The following is a 17,064-nucleotide window of genomic DNA, read 5'->3' as shown; positions in this document are numbered from 1 at the left end:
TTTCTTACCTCTATCTCAGAGTCCAAAGCTTTTTGGACAATCAACTATGAAATTGCTATCTTCCTTCCATGCATGGTTTCAATCGCAAGTTGAATCACTGATCGCACCAAGTGGGTTGGGTTGCATAGAGCCCTAAATCATAATGGAAGGGTGTCTTTTGCCCTAAATCGTGAAGATTAGGGAAATTTTGGCTCCCAAATCAATCTTTCGTTAACTAATAGAGACAGAGATTAATGGAGGGATCGGATTAAAACATGGATGGAATGGTAGGGTACAAATTGTCAAAATTGGAAACCTGGGGTTTAAATTGAAAAAGGTGCTAAACCCTTGGATTTTTTTTTTTTTTTTTTTGTAATTTCCCCAAATTAAACCAAAATAAAAATAAAATTATAAGCAACTCAACTAAGGCCTCGTTTGGGAACAGGCTAATTTAGTAACTTTTTGGCTATTTGGCTAAAAAGATAGGTAAAAAAAACTTGTATGTTTGGGATGACTTTTTGGCTAATTACGAAAAGATGTGCAAAAAGTATAGAGAAAAGAGAATCTTTGACTTTTTGGTATGGGTTGTTGATTTTTTGGCTAATTTGGTAACTTTTTGGCTAATTGGCTAAAATAGCCTCTTGCCAAACGAGGCCTAAGTGCACCAAACATGACCTAAGTGATTGTTATCATAGTATTCACATATGCAACTCTCGAAAACATTTCATGATTTCTTGATAGCTGATGATGATTTTTTTACTATGTAGGGCAATCTAAAGCTCCAATGAGTTACAAACTCGAAGTAATGATAATAAACAAGCATTGATGTTCCTAATGCTCATAGTAATTCAAGAATCACCAATATATGATTCTTCTTGATTCTCTGTACTATCGTATTGTTTAATAAAGTGATGCTCTGTAATTGCTTCGATTATGTTCAGTGTGACAGTGTCTATGAAATAAATAGTATGTATGTATGTGTTCGATTTAACAGATTTGCAACTTCACTTCTTGAAGATTCACAAATGGGATTGAAAATTGAAAAGACAAATAAGAAATTGGAGTATAATTCTTAGTTCTTTCTTTCTATTATTCCAGTAAGTAAAATAAAGCGATTCTCTGTACGTATGGATAATGTATGTGTTGGCTTTTTGACTTTCGAAGGTTATTATTATAATTATGAGCGTGCTAGCAAGAATCAATCAGTCCTTACAGAAAATTAATTGTCAACCAATTATCAGACGATTGTGTTTTATTTCTTTCGGTCTCAATGAAGAAGACTTTTACTGGTGGCTTGATTTAGGAGAATTAAGCAAACGACAATCAAATGAAGAGCAATTGATGCATTTCATTAAAATGAAAACTTACAATGATCCAATTCAGCCTCGTAGAGGTTTACAGCAACAATCTACTTGAAACTACTCCTATGAACGAAGTGCAGTGCAGGAATTAAAGTACAGAAATGTAAAAACTGGAAAGAAAATAAAGTAGAATAAAACTGATTTTTTTTATCTGAGTCTAGAGAGCTTTTCTGGGGCCTTCTCTACTATTTATACTTCTCAAGGATGACCATCGAACTGCACTTCCAACCGTCGAATCGCTCCTCCATGATCGCTGATCATGTTGCCTTATAGTTAGCTCCACTATGCCATCACTTGCAGTTGGGCTTCCCTCCTAATTTTGAATTTGAATGTGAGTAACCGTTGAAGTCACATCACTTTATATCTCTTTGTTGATCCAATACTACGCAGGTCTCGTAAAACCAATACTGACTGCCACGTGTTCAATCATGATTGAAAACTTGAATAGTCTTCCTGTATTGCCCTTATCCTGCCACGCGTTGAATTGTAATTGGCTTATACAAAATATGTAGTCAACAGTATGTGTTCAATTTAACTTTTTTGCAACTCCAATTCTTGAAGATTCACATGCAGAATTAAAAAGAAAGAAGAGACGAAGTAGAAATTAAAATGTAGGGCTAAACAAAAAATCAAAGGGAAACAGAGAAATTCATTTATACAGTTCTTAAAAGGAACAAATCAGCGTGAGATCACAGAGAATGGACAGGGTGGGTGCTGTCTCAACACCTATGCTGTCACACCCTGCTGAGATTTGTTCTGATTATGTTTTGATAATCTGAACTATTCATATTATATAATTCATTAAGTATATTATTCGTATAAAAATAAAATTAATCGGACAAGTATAACTATATGATCCAGTCATATAATAAATTAAAAAATTATTAAAATCATAATAACTGTTTATTGTTCTAAACATAAATGTAGTTTTATTATGGATTTAGATGTCTAATTAACTTAAATTTTTTTGGGCTCTGCTGGAGACCCCCAGCAGGGGAGACCCCCAGCAACCCCCACCTCCACGTGGGGGGCTGGTAATGGCTGAAATCAAAAAAAAAAAAAAAAAAAAAAAAAAAAAAAAAAAAAAAAACAGTTTTTGGGCCAATAGGAAGAGACCCCAGTACCCCCACTGGGGGTCTCATGCATTTTCCAATTTTTTTATGAATAATTTACTCAACGAAACTTATAATATGAAAATTTAGATTATTAAAATAAATTCAGACCCTCTCTCATGGGCTTAGAAATGAGAGAGAGGGCCTTTGATTTGATCAACGGTAGAAGAGAAAGTGAAGGTGGAAAATTTAATTTTAATTTGAAAAGAATTGGCTAAATAAACCTCTCAATTGGGCTTTAAGCCCATGAATCCAGTAAGGTGGGCCGACCTTTTGTGAAACCGGTCCAAGTTTACTCCGCCCAACCTTTTCCTGGATTCATGCCCAATGCCAATGTCCTAAAACAGATTCATGCCCAATGCTATATTCAATATTCTTTCAAAAAAAAAAAAATTACGGAATATTTTTACACAATACTTACAAACATTACCCATCTAATAATAAAATATTAGAGAAATTAAAATAAAACCTCAGAATTTGGCAATTGTAATAAAACAAACATGATTTTTTATTTTATCAATTCAAATTATAATCTTTTAATTTAAATTATTTAGTTAATTTTGTTACATAAAAGTAACAAAAAACAATATTTTACACAATACTTACAAACGTTACTTGTAATAAAATATACATGAAACATTTGAAATTCTATTTTTTTGTTAAGTTTAATAATTAAAATATATCTTTTGATTAGTTTTTCTTAATAAAAAATGATAAATTATTTAAATTAGAAACAAATTAAAAAATTATAATTTAAATTAATAAAATTAAAATTTTATTTTAGAGCCTAAAATCTTTTTTTTTTTTTTATAGGAAAATCCTCCCACTCTCCTGCAGGTCCAAGGCAGCGCCTTTTGAAGAGATCACTAGGGTATCCTGTTGTCCATTCCGAATAAGAGACTATAACTTAGAAGCTTGTCCCGACCTCCTAAGACAAGCTCTACTTAAATCAAGACTCGCACAGCAAATGAGTATTAAACCCACACCAAACTACTGATTAGACCTCCTAAAATCAACTTCCTAACTAATTATACTACACCTAAGAAATTGGCTGAGAAAAAAATCAAATCCAAAACTTAGGGATTTAAATCCCAAATCCTTAGCAGGTTGCCACCCACCCCTGGATTAGGCCTAAATTCTTTATTATAACAGATTCACATGCTCTCCTAAGTGGGTTCAGATTTCTGTCCTATTATTAAGCTGTCCCATTTCTCTGTCCCACTCTTTTACTGTCGCCAAGTGTCCACACCTCAAATCTAAAGTAACTTTTCTTCTTTTTTTTGTTTTCTTGATTCAGAAATCTGAAGTAACTTTTCAAAAACTCTGGTAACCCACACGTTATCTGATCGTCGATATAGAAAAGACACAGCCATTTTCATCTAGAAGATAGAGAGGTCCCTGACTTTTCTCTCTACACATACCTATAATATATATACATATATATAAATCCCTTAATTGTTTGGGATTTATCTTCTTCTCTTTTTAATTTTATCTTTTTATTTTGAATAATTTATCAATCGTTAATTTGTTTATCGTCTATTTTTTTATACAAAATTAATTTGATCACAGAATTATTGATATCCGATTAATGTGATTTTTTACAACCATATAGTACTCGATGAATTTTATATATTGAACGGTTCAAATTATCAAAATAAAACCCGTGATGGCTTCTATAAATCTAACAATATTGTCTAATCCAATCTCAAACTGGATAGAAGCTGAAACCTATCACTGTGTTTGGTTTGAGTTTTCTAGATTAAATTTTTTAAAATTTGACTTTTTTGGTTTTTGTATTTTTTTGTTTTTAGTGAATATTTTTAAATTTTAAACATTTTTTTTACTTTTTTAGATGCACCTTACTTAGATGTATCTAAAAAGTAAAAAATTTGTGAAAAAATATTTTAAAAAGTTAATAAATACATAAAAATATAAAAAATGTACTGAATTCTTGTATTTTTTTTGTATTTTTGGTATTTAATGAATTTTTAAAAGATTTTTTTTATAATTTTTTTACTTTTTAAGTATATTTATGTTAGATGTGTTTAAAAAGTAAAAAAAATAGTTAAAATATTAAAAAAATTTAATAAAAATAAAAAATATAAAAAATAAGAAAAAAAAAATTTTAAAAAGTATTTTGAAAAACTGAAAACTAAGCAAGGTATATATTTTTTTTATATTTATACAAGTGAAATTCTCCCTCCACTCGCTTTTAATAACATATTTTGCCTACCTGCACCTAAAAATATGTCGGACAAAAGAGATTGGGCAGCAGTGGCGGCTGCTAGTGTGCGATCAGTTTGTGGGCCTCCTTTGCTACTGTTATTAAATAGAAAAATGATAAAAATCGCACACCATATAAAAGGTTTAATATAAAATTTAATAAATTATATAGAATCTCTCACACCTCAGGGGTGTTTAGAAAGTTAGTTTTTAGGTTTTTTTTTATTTTTTTTGTTAAAAGACAAATTAGTTATAAAATTAAAAAGATAAATTCAAATAAAATATCATATCAAATCTTATAATTATTTTATTTTTTTTCTTACAAACATTACATTCAATTACAAAAAAATTCAATTATCTTCTCAAACATAAAAAAAAAATTCTCTAATAATATCCTATAACTAAAAAAATCTATAAAAGAACTCACTTCCTAAACATTCACGAATCCAATTAAATATATTCTGTATCTGATAGAAATTTCAAAATTTAAAGAATTTTCAAAACACGAGTGTAAGACAAATGAAGTGATTGAAACAAGAAATATTGATGAGTTTTGAGAATAGAAAATCGTGGGATAAATTATAAATACACCTTTTAAGATAGGGCAAATTACATATACACCCCTCGAGGTTTGGCTAAATTACAGATACCCCCCTGAGGTTTGAGAAATTACGAATTCCCCCCTGAATGCTATATTTGCATAAGAAATTAGGGGGTAATTTGTTATGAAATATAAACCTCAGGGGGCTAATTGTTATGAAAATACAAACCTCAGGGGGCGGGATGTAATTTCCGAAACCTCAGGGGGTATCTGTAATTTAGCCATACCTCGAGGGGTATATGTAATTTGCCCTTTAAGATATGATTAAAATAAAAATTATTTTTTGTGATTTTTAAAATTATATTTCACTCTTTGAAATTTCTCATTTCATAACAAATCACCTCTTTTATTAATAAATAATTAAGGCAATTAACAGTTTTTAATGATATTAAAAATATGTCTCAATTAATAATTTAAGTAATTTTATTATTGTATAAAAGAACAATTATAAATTTTATTTTTTTAGTTAATTCTGTTAAATAAAAAAATTAATAAGGAGATATTTGTAATTTTTTAAACCACATGAGACAATCTGTATTTTAAGCAAATTTTAAGGGTGTATTTGTAATTTACCCAAAATCTTATTATAAAAAATAACGGTGATACTATATGTATTAATTAATATACACGCTAGTATATCAACTAGTGTTATACTATTATTACTGACCCCACTTATTATACAAATTACAGATATTCAAAACCTCTAAAATTATATTAATTTATACATTAATTAATATATATAGCATTATTAAAAAAAAGAATAATGCTAACACAAAACCTCTGAATCAGCTTGCTTGTTTTCATTTTTTAGAAAACACTTTTTAGAAAATTCTACTTTCTTATTTTTCGTGTTTTTTTGTTTTTACTGAATTTTTTTAATATTTTAAGTAATTTTTTTACTTTTTAGACACACCTAACATAAATACACTTAAAAAGTAAAAAAATTATAAAAAAAATCTTTTAAAAATTCACTAAATACCAAAAATATAAAAAAAAAATACAAGAATTTAATATATTTTTTGTATTTTTATGTATTTATTAATTTTTTAAAATATTTTTTCACAAATTTTTTATTTTTTAGATACATATAACTAAGGTGCATCTAACAAAGTAAAAAAAATGTTTAAAATTTAAAAAATATTCACTAAAAACAAAAGAATACGAAAACCAATAAATTCAATTTTTAAAAAATTTAATCTAGAAAATTCAAACCAAACACACTGATTATTATTTTATTTTTTTTTGCAGTAAGGAGTGTGCACCATCAAGTTTACATAGGATTATGTGTAACGTGATTATAATAATTAAAAAGTTATTACAAATTATCATATTATTATCTCTATTTTTTAAAAAAAAATTTATAAAAACTAATTAAAATAGTCAAATTTTTTAAAAAAAAACCTTAGTGAAGAAAGGGACAAGCTAATTATTTGCGACCATGTTGTGTTAGTGGTTGAAATGTAGGCATTGACGGATTACACTTAGATTGGGACTTGAATCCATAGAAATTGATGCTCAAGTTGACGCAAAAGATATTTCAGCAACTGAAAATGGAAAGTTTACAAGACTATTAGTACCTCACCAATTTGGTATAGTTTTTAAGTTATTTTATATTATTTTTTTGTTTATATATATATTTTATTTTTAATAAACATTTTTTTAGGTAAACACTGGTAGATTTTACATAGTGATCTTATGAATCATTTAATTTTTTTTTTCTTTTTTCTTATAGAATCAAAAGTTTGATTCTAGTATAAATTACATAAAGGGCCAAGTATAAACGTGCGTGTGTTATGTATTAAAGGACAAATATGGGTTTTCTTATAATATTAAAATTACTAAACGTAACACTTTAAAAAAAACTTCTTAGTATATATTTCCCAAACTTAGGGATGGCAATGGAGGGCAATAGGGTGGATATTAATTCCCCATCCCCATTCCCCTATAATAAATTTTCTCCATTCTCCATGAGTACCACCCTCCCCATTTCTTAATGGGTATGGATTTTCCCCAACCCACTTTAATTTCTATTTTTATTTTTTATATTTAATGTTAACAACCACTTTTTTTTTCTTTTTGTTTTTTTAAGGTTCACAACAAAAACTAAATATACCTTCAATCTTTTTTCTTTCTTTTTTAATATATTTAATGTTAACAATTTTTTTTTTTTTAAGGTTCACAATAAAAGTTAAATATACCTTCAATCTTTTTTTCTTTCTTTTTTAATATATTTAAGGGTTGTTTGTGATGTCCTAAATAAGCGTACTTTTTGACTTTTTAGACTAAAAAGTTGAGGAAAAAAATATGGTTGTTTAGGTTAACTTTTTGACTCTTTATGGGAAAACGTATATTAAAAATTTGTATAAATTAGTGTGTAGGGGAAAAGTAGGATTGAGAGTTGTACAGCCGTAATTTTTGACTTTTGGTGAATAGTGATAACTTTTTAACTTTTTGAGTAACTTTTTGACTTTTTAACCTTTTAGCCACATGCCAAACTTGGCCTTAATGTTAACAACCTTCTTTTTTTTTATAAAGGTTTTAGCTAAATATACTTTCAATCTTTTTTCTTTCTTTTTTAATATATTTAATGTTAACAAATTATTTTTTTATTTATTTTTTATTTTTTTAAGGTTCACAACAAAAGTTAAATATACATTCAATCTTATTTTATTTTATTTGGTTCAACAACAAAATTAAATACACATTAATTAATTAATTAAAAAGTTTGTTTTATAATAATCAAATATATAATTTTGAGACAATCAAATAAGTTTTAGTAATTGAAAAAAAAATGTGGAAAAACGTGGAAGATTAAAAAAAATTACAACCATCTCTCCCTCTCTCACTCTCACTCTCACTCTCTCCCCTACATGTTATAAGAACCTGATTACAATGTTATAAAATGTTATAAGAACCTGTTTGAAGAAATAAAATGTGAAAGAACCTGCTTGAAGAAAGTGTTATAAGACCCATATTAAATTGCATCAGGGCATAAACAAAGAATTGTTTGTTGACTCTTAGCCACGGACATTTTAGACATTAAACCATCTTTCTCTTAGCAAATTTGAACCATTCATTTTAATTTATCCAAAATCTAATTATATCTTTAACAAATCTGAACCACTCATTTTAAGATATCTATGCATTACCACACGCAATCCATCCTCCATCTTCTTCCTTTAGTCCCCCACGAATTTTGTTGTTTGTTACTTTTAAAAAACAAAAAATGTTTTTTCAATTAAATTTTTACTAATTTCACAACACCATCACCACTATTCTCACTTTCACTGTCACACTACCATCACCATAGCCACTACCATCATCACTGTTGCCATCACCCCACCACTATGTAACAATCTCTACTTTCACCTTCGTTCCATCACCACCACCACCAAATATAAAAAAATATATTTTTAATTTTTTTTATAAAAAACATTTTTCATTAAAAAATATTTTCTATCTAAATAAATGAAGCATAACATTGGGAAACAAGCTGATTTCAGTTAAATCTGTTCATAACTAAGAAAAATTCTTTTAATTTAAAAAAAATTATTTAGTAAGACTTTGTATCCCCTTTTTTTTTCCAGCAAATAAATCTTTGTACCCATCATTTCTAATCAATCACGACTCATGCTTGTTTTGATTCTCTACAATTCTCTTATTTTCAAATACATTTATATATATATATATATATATATATATATATGTTGTATAAATTGTGTGATAACATCAAACAAATAGATTCATACTCGTTAATTGAAATTTCAGAACAAGCAAATCATTCTGAAAATTACAATACATAACAAAAAAAAATAACATAGAAAAGCAAACCGAAACTTACACTAGACAGTGTCCTTAATTTTTTTCAATAAATTAAAAAAAATTCTAGATATTCATAAAATTTGACAAGAATAATGTGACAATGTTAATTAATGTGTATTTGATTTTATTGTTGGGCCAAATAAAATAAAATAAGATTGAATGTATATTTAGCTTTGGTTGTGAATCTTAAAAAAAAAAAAAATTGTGAACCTTAAAAAAAAAATAAAAAAAAAATAAAGATTGAATGTATATTTAGCTTTGGTTGTGAATCTTAAAAATTAAAAAAAAAATGGTTGTGAACCTTAAAAATAAAAAAAATAAATAAAAAAAAGATTGGATGTATATTTAGCTTTGGTTGTGGATCTTAAAAAAAAAATGGTTGTGAACCTGAAAAAATAAATAAATAAAAAAAGAAAAAAAATTGAATGTATATTTAGTTTTGGTTGTGAATCTTAAAAAAAAATGGTTGTGAATCTTAATGTACTTTTCCTAAACATAACACTATAATCAATATAATACACAAATACTTCTTAGCATATTTTTTTCAAACGGAACAACGTAACAATCCAAAAATATTCCTTAGTGTATTTTTTTTTCCCAAAAATAACAATCTAATGGAACACTCCAATGTAACACCAGAAAAACACACTACCATAAATGTAAATTTTCACACTCGACAACTAACACTTTAGCTACCAATCTTCCAAAAAGAATCTCTCACACCTCACATTCCATTCTCATCCCAAAAATAAATTATAAAATTGAAAAAATAAATCACAAAATAGGCATTTATTGAAACTCAAACTGCACCAAATTAAATAAATATTACTTTCCAAAACAAAAATGACTAATTGACTCATAGAAAAACTCTTAAAAGTAAATAGATCAACATTTCTCCATATGAGATTTATGGATAAATTTTCTAGTTTTTTTATACTTTAGTATTATTTATTTATTTATTTAAAGATGTACTTTATCTAATGCATCTGTGTAAAACATTTGTGAAAAAAAAAAAATTAAAAATTACTAAACGCAAGAAAAACCGAAAAAAAAAAACCACCACATTTTTTTTGTTTTTTCATTAATATTTTACTTTTAAGTGCGTCTAATTTTTTTTAAAAATATTATAATATAGAAAAATAATTAAAAACTCAAAAAAAAAAAATTTGAAAACTATTTTTAAAAAACTAAACCAAACAACAATATGTTAAAATGGGATTGTCGGTAGGTCATGAACAAGCTTGCTCAACACTTTGTTTTTTTTTGTTTTTTTTTTTGAACGGTTGCTGTAACAACACTTGACCATACATTCTCGGAGGGATTGATTGCTTGGATATCCTGCTTGGTTTTCATTCTATTTCTTACTATCAAAAAAATTTGTGTAATGAATAAATATTTTAGTGCAGGTAAAGAAGAAAATAATAATAATAATAATAATAATAATATAAAAAGTCCCTCCTACGTTCTAGTTTGATGATGATGCCAACTAAAATAGGATTGAAATCCTTTGCTTAAAATCTTAAGGTTTTAACAATAGGGTGACACATAACAACATTAAAAATAATAAAAAAACAATTAAAAAAAAAAAGGGGGAAAATTGCCCACACAAATAATAACATAAAGGAGGAAGATGATATTTAGGATCAAAACAACATCGTTCCACTCATGAGTGATTTAGAAATTGGCTAAAAGTTAAAATTAACTATTAGCTAGCTTTCTAAATTGTCCCTGGAAAATTGGCTAGCGATGGCTTAATTTCGACCCATCGATAAAGAATTCTATAGCATGTTGTGTCATTGTTAAAATCTTAACAAGTTAAGAAAGAAGAATTTAGATTTAGTTTGATTGAAGAATTTGCTAAGAGAAATGAAAAGTGAAAGGAAAATAAAAAGAATTGATAGGATTTAAATTATAAATTATATTTAGTTGAGTTGAAATTAGAGAAAGAAAAGAATTAAGTGAACCTAAAAAACAAAAACTGAGATTAAATTTTTCACTGATTTTTTTCTTATATTTTTTATGATAACCAAATAAAAAATAAGATTATATTTTATTTTTTATTTCTGTTTCTTACCCTAAATCTTTTAACCAAACCCAACCGTATGGGATCATCGATCCTATTTAGGCCAAGTTTGGCAATTGTAAAATAATTCATATTTTTATCTTTTTTTCATTACATCACCTCTTTACTTTTTTATATATTTTTTCATAAAAAAATAAAAAATACACTTATATTTAGGTCATTTCAAACAACTCTTAATTGTCCCACTTCGGAGAAATTTTTGGGTGCACAGGCAGAGGTGGTATCCTTAACCAATGACATGGACAGTAAATTGCCAAATCAACAAACAACACTCTTAAAAAAATAAAATAAAATAAAATAAAATGAAAAAGAGTTTATGGACCGTTTTATTTTAATAAAAAAATTAAAAAAATATCACTAATTTTATTTTTTTTATAAAAAATTAAAAAAATTATTAAAATAATATATGTCCGTACGAGACCTTATCTCTCCTCTCCCTTGTTCTTTGTTCCCAATAAATTCTTGTTCATTACTTCAAGAAACCCAAAACTTTCTCCTTTTGTCCTTATCCAAATTGGCAGGAAGTTTATTCCTTAAACAAATACTATATGTATTAATTAATGAGAGCTTTTTTGATAAATTCATTTTTTAAGAGGTTTATTCCATCCAACTCATATTCTTTTTGAGTATTTCATTAGGTCCAATTTGAGATAAGAAGACCAAAATACCTTTTTCATCTACTTATGTTCCATTTAGTTCACATTATTTTCTTATGTTTCAATAAGTTCTATGGGTGACATAATTACCAAAATACCCTTAATGTGAATGTTCACACCGTCAATATAAATGTTTATATCGTCAATGTGTAGGGGCTCGGCTCATGTCGAGCCTCGTGGGTGCCCGGAAAAATTTGAGTCGGGCCGGGCCGGCCCACAAGCCAAAAAAATAGGCCCGACCCGGCCCGTTGATAGTATGAATATTTACATTGATAAGTTAATATTCACATTGATAGGAGTGTAAAATTGGCCTGCGGCCCGTGGGCGGCCCGAAACCATCCCGTCGCCCGGGGCGGGCCCAGGCCGGCCTGTTCACAATATGAATATTCACATTGACATATTAACATTAACATTAACATTGACAAGAGTATAAAATTGGCCCATGACCCGTGGGCAGCCCGAAGCCCGGGCCCGGGCCCGGGTCGGGGCGGGCCTGGCCTGGCCCGTTGACAATGTGAATATTCACATTGACATGTTAACATTTACATTGATAGGAGTGTAAAATTAGCCCGCGGCCTGTGGCCGGTCCGAAACCCGCCTACGGCTCGTGGGCTGCCCTGGGCGGGCCCGGCTAGCCCACGGCATGTGGGCGGCCCGGGGCGGGCCCGACCCGGCCTGTTGACAATGTGAATATTCACATTGACATATTAACATTCACATTGATAAGAGTGTAAAATTGACTCGCGTCCCATGGGCGGCCCGGGGCGAGCCCGGTCCGGCCCGTTGACAATGTGAATATTCACATTGACATATTAACATTCACATTTATAGGAATATAAAATTGGCCCGTTGCCCGTGGGCGACCTGAAGCCCGCACGCTGCCTAGGGCGGGCGCGGCCCGGCTCGTTGACAATGTAAATATTCACATTGACATATTAACATTAACATTGATAAGAGTGTAAAATTAGCCCGTGACCGGTGGGCAGCCTGAAGCCCGGCCCCGGGCCAACGCGGGCCCGGCCCGTTGACAACGTGAATATTCACATTGACAAGTTAACATTCACATTGATAAGAGTGTAACATTAGCCCGTCCCCCGTGGCTGCTCGAAACACGCCCACGGCCCGTGGGCGGCCCGAGGAGGGCCCGGCCCGGCCTGTTGACAATGTGAATATTCACATTGACATGTTAACATTCACATTGATAAGAGTGTAAAATTGACTCGCGTCCCATGGGCGGCCTAGGGTGGCTCGGGTTTGGGTCCGGGCCTACCCCGGGCTGCTGGCGAGCTTCGGGCAGCGGACAAGTTTTACACTCCTATCAATGTTAATGTTAACATGTCAATGTGAATATTCACATTGTCACGGGTCGGGCCAAGCCCGCCTCGGGCTGCGATCGGGTTTCGGGCCGCCCATGGGCTGCGGGCTAATTTTACACTCCTATCAATGTGAATGTCAACATGTCAATGTGAATATTCACATTGCCAATGGGCCGGGCCCGCCCTGGCCCGAGGTCGGGCTTCGGGCTACCCATAGGTCACGGGCCAATTGTACACTCTTATCATTGTGAATGTTAACATGTCAATGTGAATATTCACATTGTCAACAGGCCGGGCCGGGCCCGCCCCGGGCCGTCCACGGGCCGTGGACGGGTTTCGGGCAGCCACGGGGTGCGGGCTAATTTTACACTCCTATCAATGTGCATGTTAACATGTTAATGTGAATATTCACATTGTCACGGGTCGGGCCAAGCCCGCCTCGGGCTGCGGTCGGGCTTCGGGCCGCCCACGGGCTGCGGGCCAATTTTACACTCTTATCAATGTTAATGTTAACATGTCAATGTGAATATTCACATTGTTAACGGGCCGGGCCGGGCCCACCCTGGGCAGCGGGCGGGTTTTTGAACGTCCATGGGCCGCGGGCCAATTTTATACTCTTATCAATGTGAATGCTAACATGCCAATGTGAATATTCACATTGTCAACGGGTCGGACTGGGACCGCCCCGGGCCGCCCATGGGCCGCGGGCGGGTTTCGCGCCGCCACGGGACGGGGGCCAATTTTACACTCCTATTAATGTGAATGTTAACATGTCAATGTGAATATTCACATTGTCAACGGGCTGGGCCGGGCTGAGTCGGGCCCGCCCTGGGCTGTTGTCTAGTTTTATACTCTTATCAATGTGAATGTTAACATGTCAATGTGAACATTCACATTGTCAACAGGCCGGGCCGGGCCCTCCCACGGGCCGTGGGTGGGTTTCGGGCAGCTACGAGGCGCGGACTAATTTTACACTCCTATCAATGTGAATGTTAACATGTCAATGTGAATATTTACATTGTCAACGGGCCGGGCCCGCCTCGGGCTGCGGCCGGGATTTTGGCCGCCCATGGGCCGCGGCCCAATTTTATACTCTTATCAATGTGAATGTTAACATGTCAATGTGAATATTCACATTGTCAACGGGCCAGATCGGGCCCGCCCCGGGCTGCCCATGGACCGCGGACGGGTTTCGCGCTGCCACGGAACGGGGGCCAATTTTACACTCCTATTAATGTGAATTTTAACATGTCAATGTGAATATTCACATTGTCAACGGGCCGGGCCCGCCTTGGCTCGCGGGCGGGTTTCGGGCCGTCCACGGGCCAATTTATATTTCTACAAATGTGAAATTTAAAAAATGAATTTTCACATCATTAAATTGCTAATCGTTGAAAAAATATTTATAAGGGTATCAAAATTAAATATAAGGGCATAAGTGTCCAAGAAAATAGTGTAAATCAAGAAAATGGACTTTATGGAATAAAACTATACATACATGGGACTAAATGGGTTAAAAAATTCCTTCATGGACTTCTTGGGTTAAAACACTTCTAAATTGGACTTATCAATAAAAATCTCATTAATTAATACATTAATTAATTAATTAATTAATGTGTCAATTGATAATATAATATAATTTAAAATATTTTTAATATTTATAATTTATATAATGAGTATAATTAATAATAATGTCATAATTAATATTGATACATTAATTAATATACTAATTAACGCATGTAACACCACTCTATTCATTAAGGCTATTTTAAAAAGATAGTTAAAAGTCATCTTTTAGTTTTTAATCCATTTTAAGTCGTATTATTTTCACATTTTTTACACGTTTATTTAAAAAAATAAAAAAATTCAAAAAGTTAACTTTTAACCATATTCCTAAAACAACCCTAAGTTGAAGTAGACCTTGCTTGAGTGGTTTAGTGGTCTTTTGAAAAATGGGTTATAATCCACTTCCCAGATTATAATCCACTGCCCTCTCTCACAAAAAATTGATTATAATTAGCTTTTAACAAAAAAAACTGATTATAACCATCTTTCCAAAATAGAGCATGTTTGGTTAGATATTAGGGCTGGACATAGGATTATCCGAACTGCCTAACCTGTCTAACCCGAACCGATCCGTATACAAATGGGTGGTTTCGCAAACACAATGCGAATGCGGTTTGAAATATGGCATAATTGCAGATTGCGAGTTTAACCCGCGTTCGCAAAAACCTGCTCGCACTTAGATTTTTTTTTTAAAAAAAAAAAATTGAACCGTTGTTATTTTATTATTGCATTTTGGATGAATGTAAAAGTTAATGAAGAATTACTTTTAGGTAAGTTTAGGATTTTGAATGATTTTACTTTAATTGTATTGTTGGATAATAGATAGTGGATGAGATTGATGATCTAGTTTAGGATTTTGAAAGATGTGCTTGTGTTACTTTATGATTTGATTTAAAAGTTTAAGATTTTAAATGATTTGTTTGTGTTTGGAATATATTGTGTTTTTAATTTTATAAGTTTTAATGCATTAATTATTAATGTTGGAGCATTTTAAAAAATGGGGGGAAAATGATCCAAAATAAATATTTACAAAATGGGGAAAAAAAAGGTTCCAAAATAAATTTTTAAAGAAAAAAGTTGTATCCGCAAACCACTCGCACATCCGTGAACCTTATCCTCACAAACCGCAACCCATACTACGGGGGGCTACAAGTTGAATTTTTCCCACACCGCATACATACGGGCGAGTCCAAACCGTCCAAAACTAAACTGCGACCACCCCTATTAGATATAGAATGGGTTGAAGTGAAATATGTCTATTTTAGTTTTGCATTTTTTTTTTTTTGTTTGATATATTTTATCAGTAATGATAGAGACCTCTACAAAATACAATCCCCACAACCTCCAAAATAATCTGAACCATTCATGTCACTGTCAGACACAACTCCCAAAAAAAATTCAAACACATCAATGACCAATACATCAGTGGGGGTCATGGGGATCCTCTTTTGTGGGGTCTCAAATATTTTCCGTATTTTATTTAAGTGAGAATAGTCATTCCATTAAAATGGTCATCTAACAAAATGTGAGAATGCCTATTCATTATTTCAACCTAAGACATAACCATTCCATTCCATCATGGAATTACCCTATAATTTTATTATTATTTTTTTGTTGGCACTTAAAAAATATATATTATTTAATTACTATCACCATTCTGTTCTCGTACCACCGTATTGTCCTTGCCATCGCCACTCTATTGCAACCACAACCACCACTACCACCACCACTATGGTCGCTGCCACAACCACCACACCACCATACTACCGATGTTGCCACTATTACCACTATCACTACTGTTGGCCGCCACAACTGCTACCGCTGCCGCTGCCGCAACCGCCACCACTGCTGCCGTCGCAACCACAACACCACCTTACCACCACCACTAAGGCCACAACAAACTACTACCACCATCTTACTATCATTGCTTTCACCACCACTGATGCCACCACCATCGTCGCCACCGCCACTACTACTATAACTCACACTATCACTTTCAAAACTATTAATATTATCATAATTTATATAAAATTTTAATTTATTTGTTACTAACTTGTTAAAAAAAATAAATAAATAATAAAAATTTATTCTATGAGTTTAATATGTATAACCAAATATGAGAATGAGAATTAACATCTGATTCTTATGTCATTCCAAGTTTACAACCAAACAATGAAATGGAAATGAATATTTCATTCCATTCAACTTTGTATTCTATCCTCACTTCATGTTATAAGTCGTACTAAACATGCTATAAGTCGTCATTTGAGATTTGTTTATTTATTAAATTTTATAAAAAATATAAAATAAAAATGAAAATAAAAATAAAATAATGATATGATATG

This window comes from Camellia sinensis, chromosome 2 (genome assembly GCF_055761805.1).
Source record: "Camellia sinensis isolate YWXY chromosome 2, ASM5576180v1, whole genome shotgun sequence".
NCBI classification, from domain to species: domain Eukaryota; kingdom Viridiplantae; phylum Streptophyta; class Magnoliopsida; order Ericales; family Theaceae; genus Camellia; species Camellia sinensis.
The sequence above is the reverse complement of the archived record's forward strand: the minus strand, read 5'-3'. Positions refer to the sequence as shown.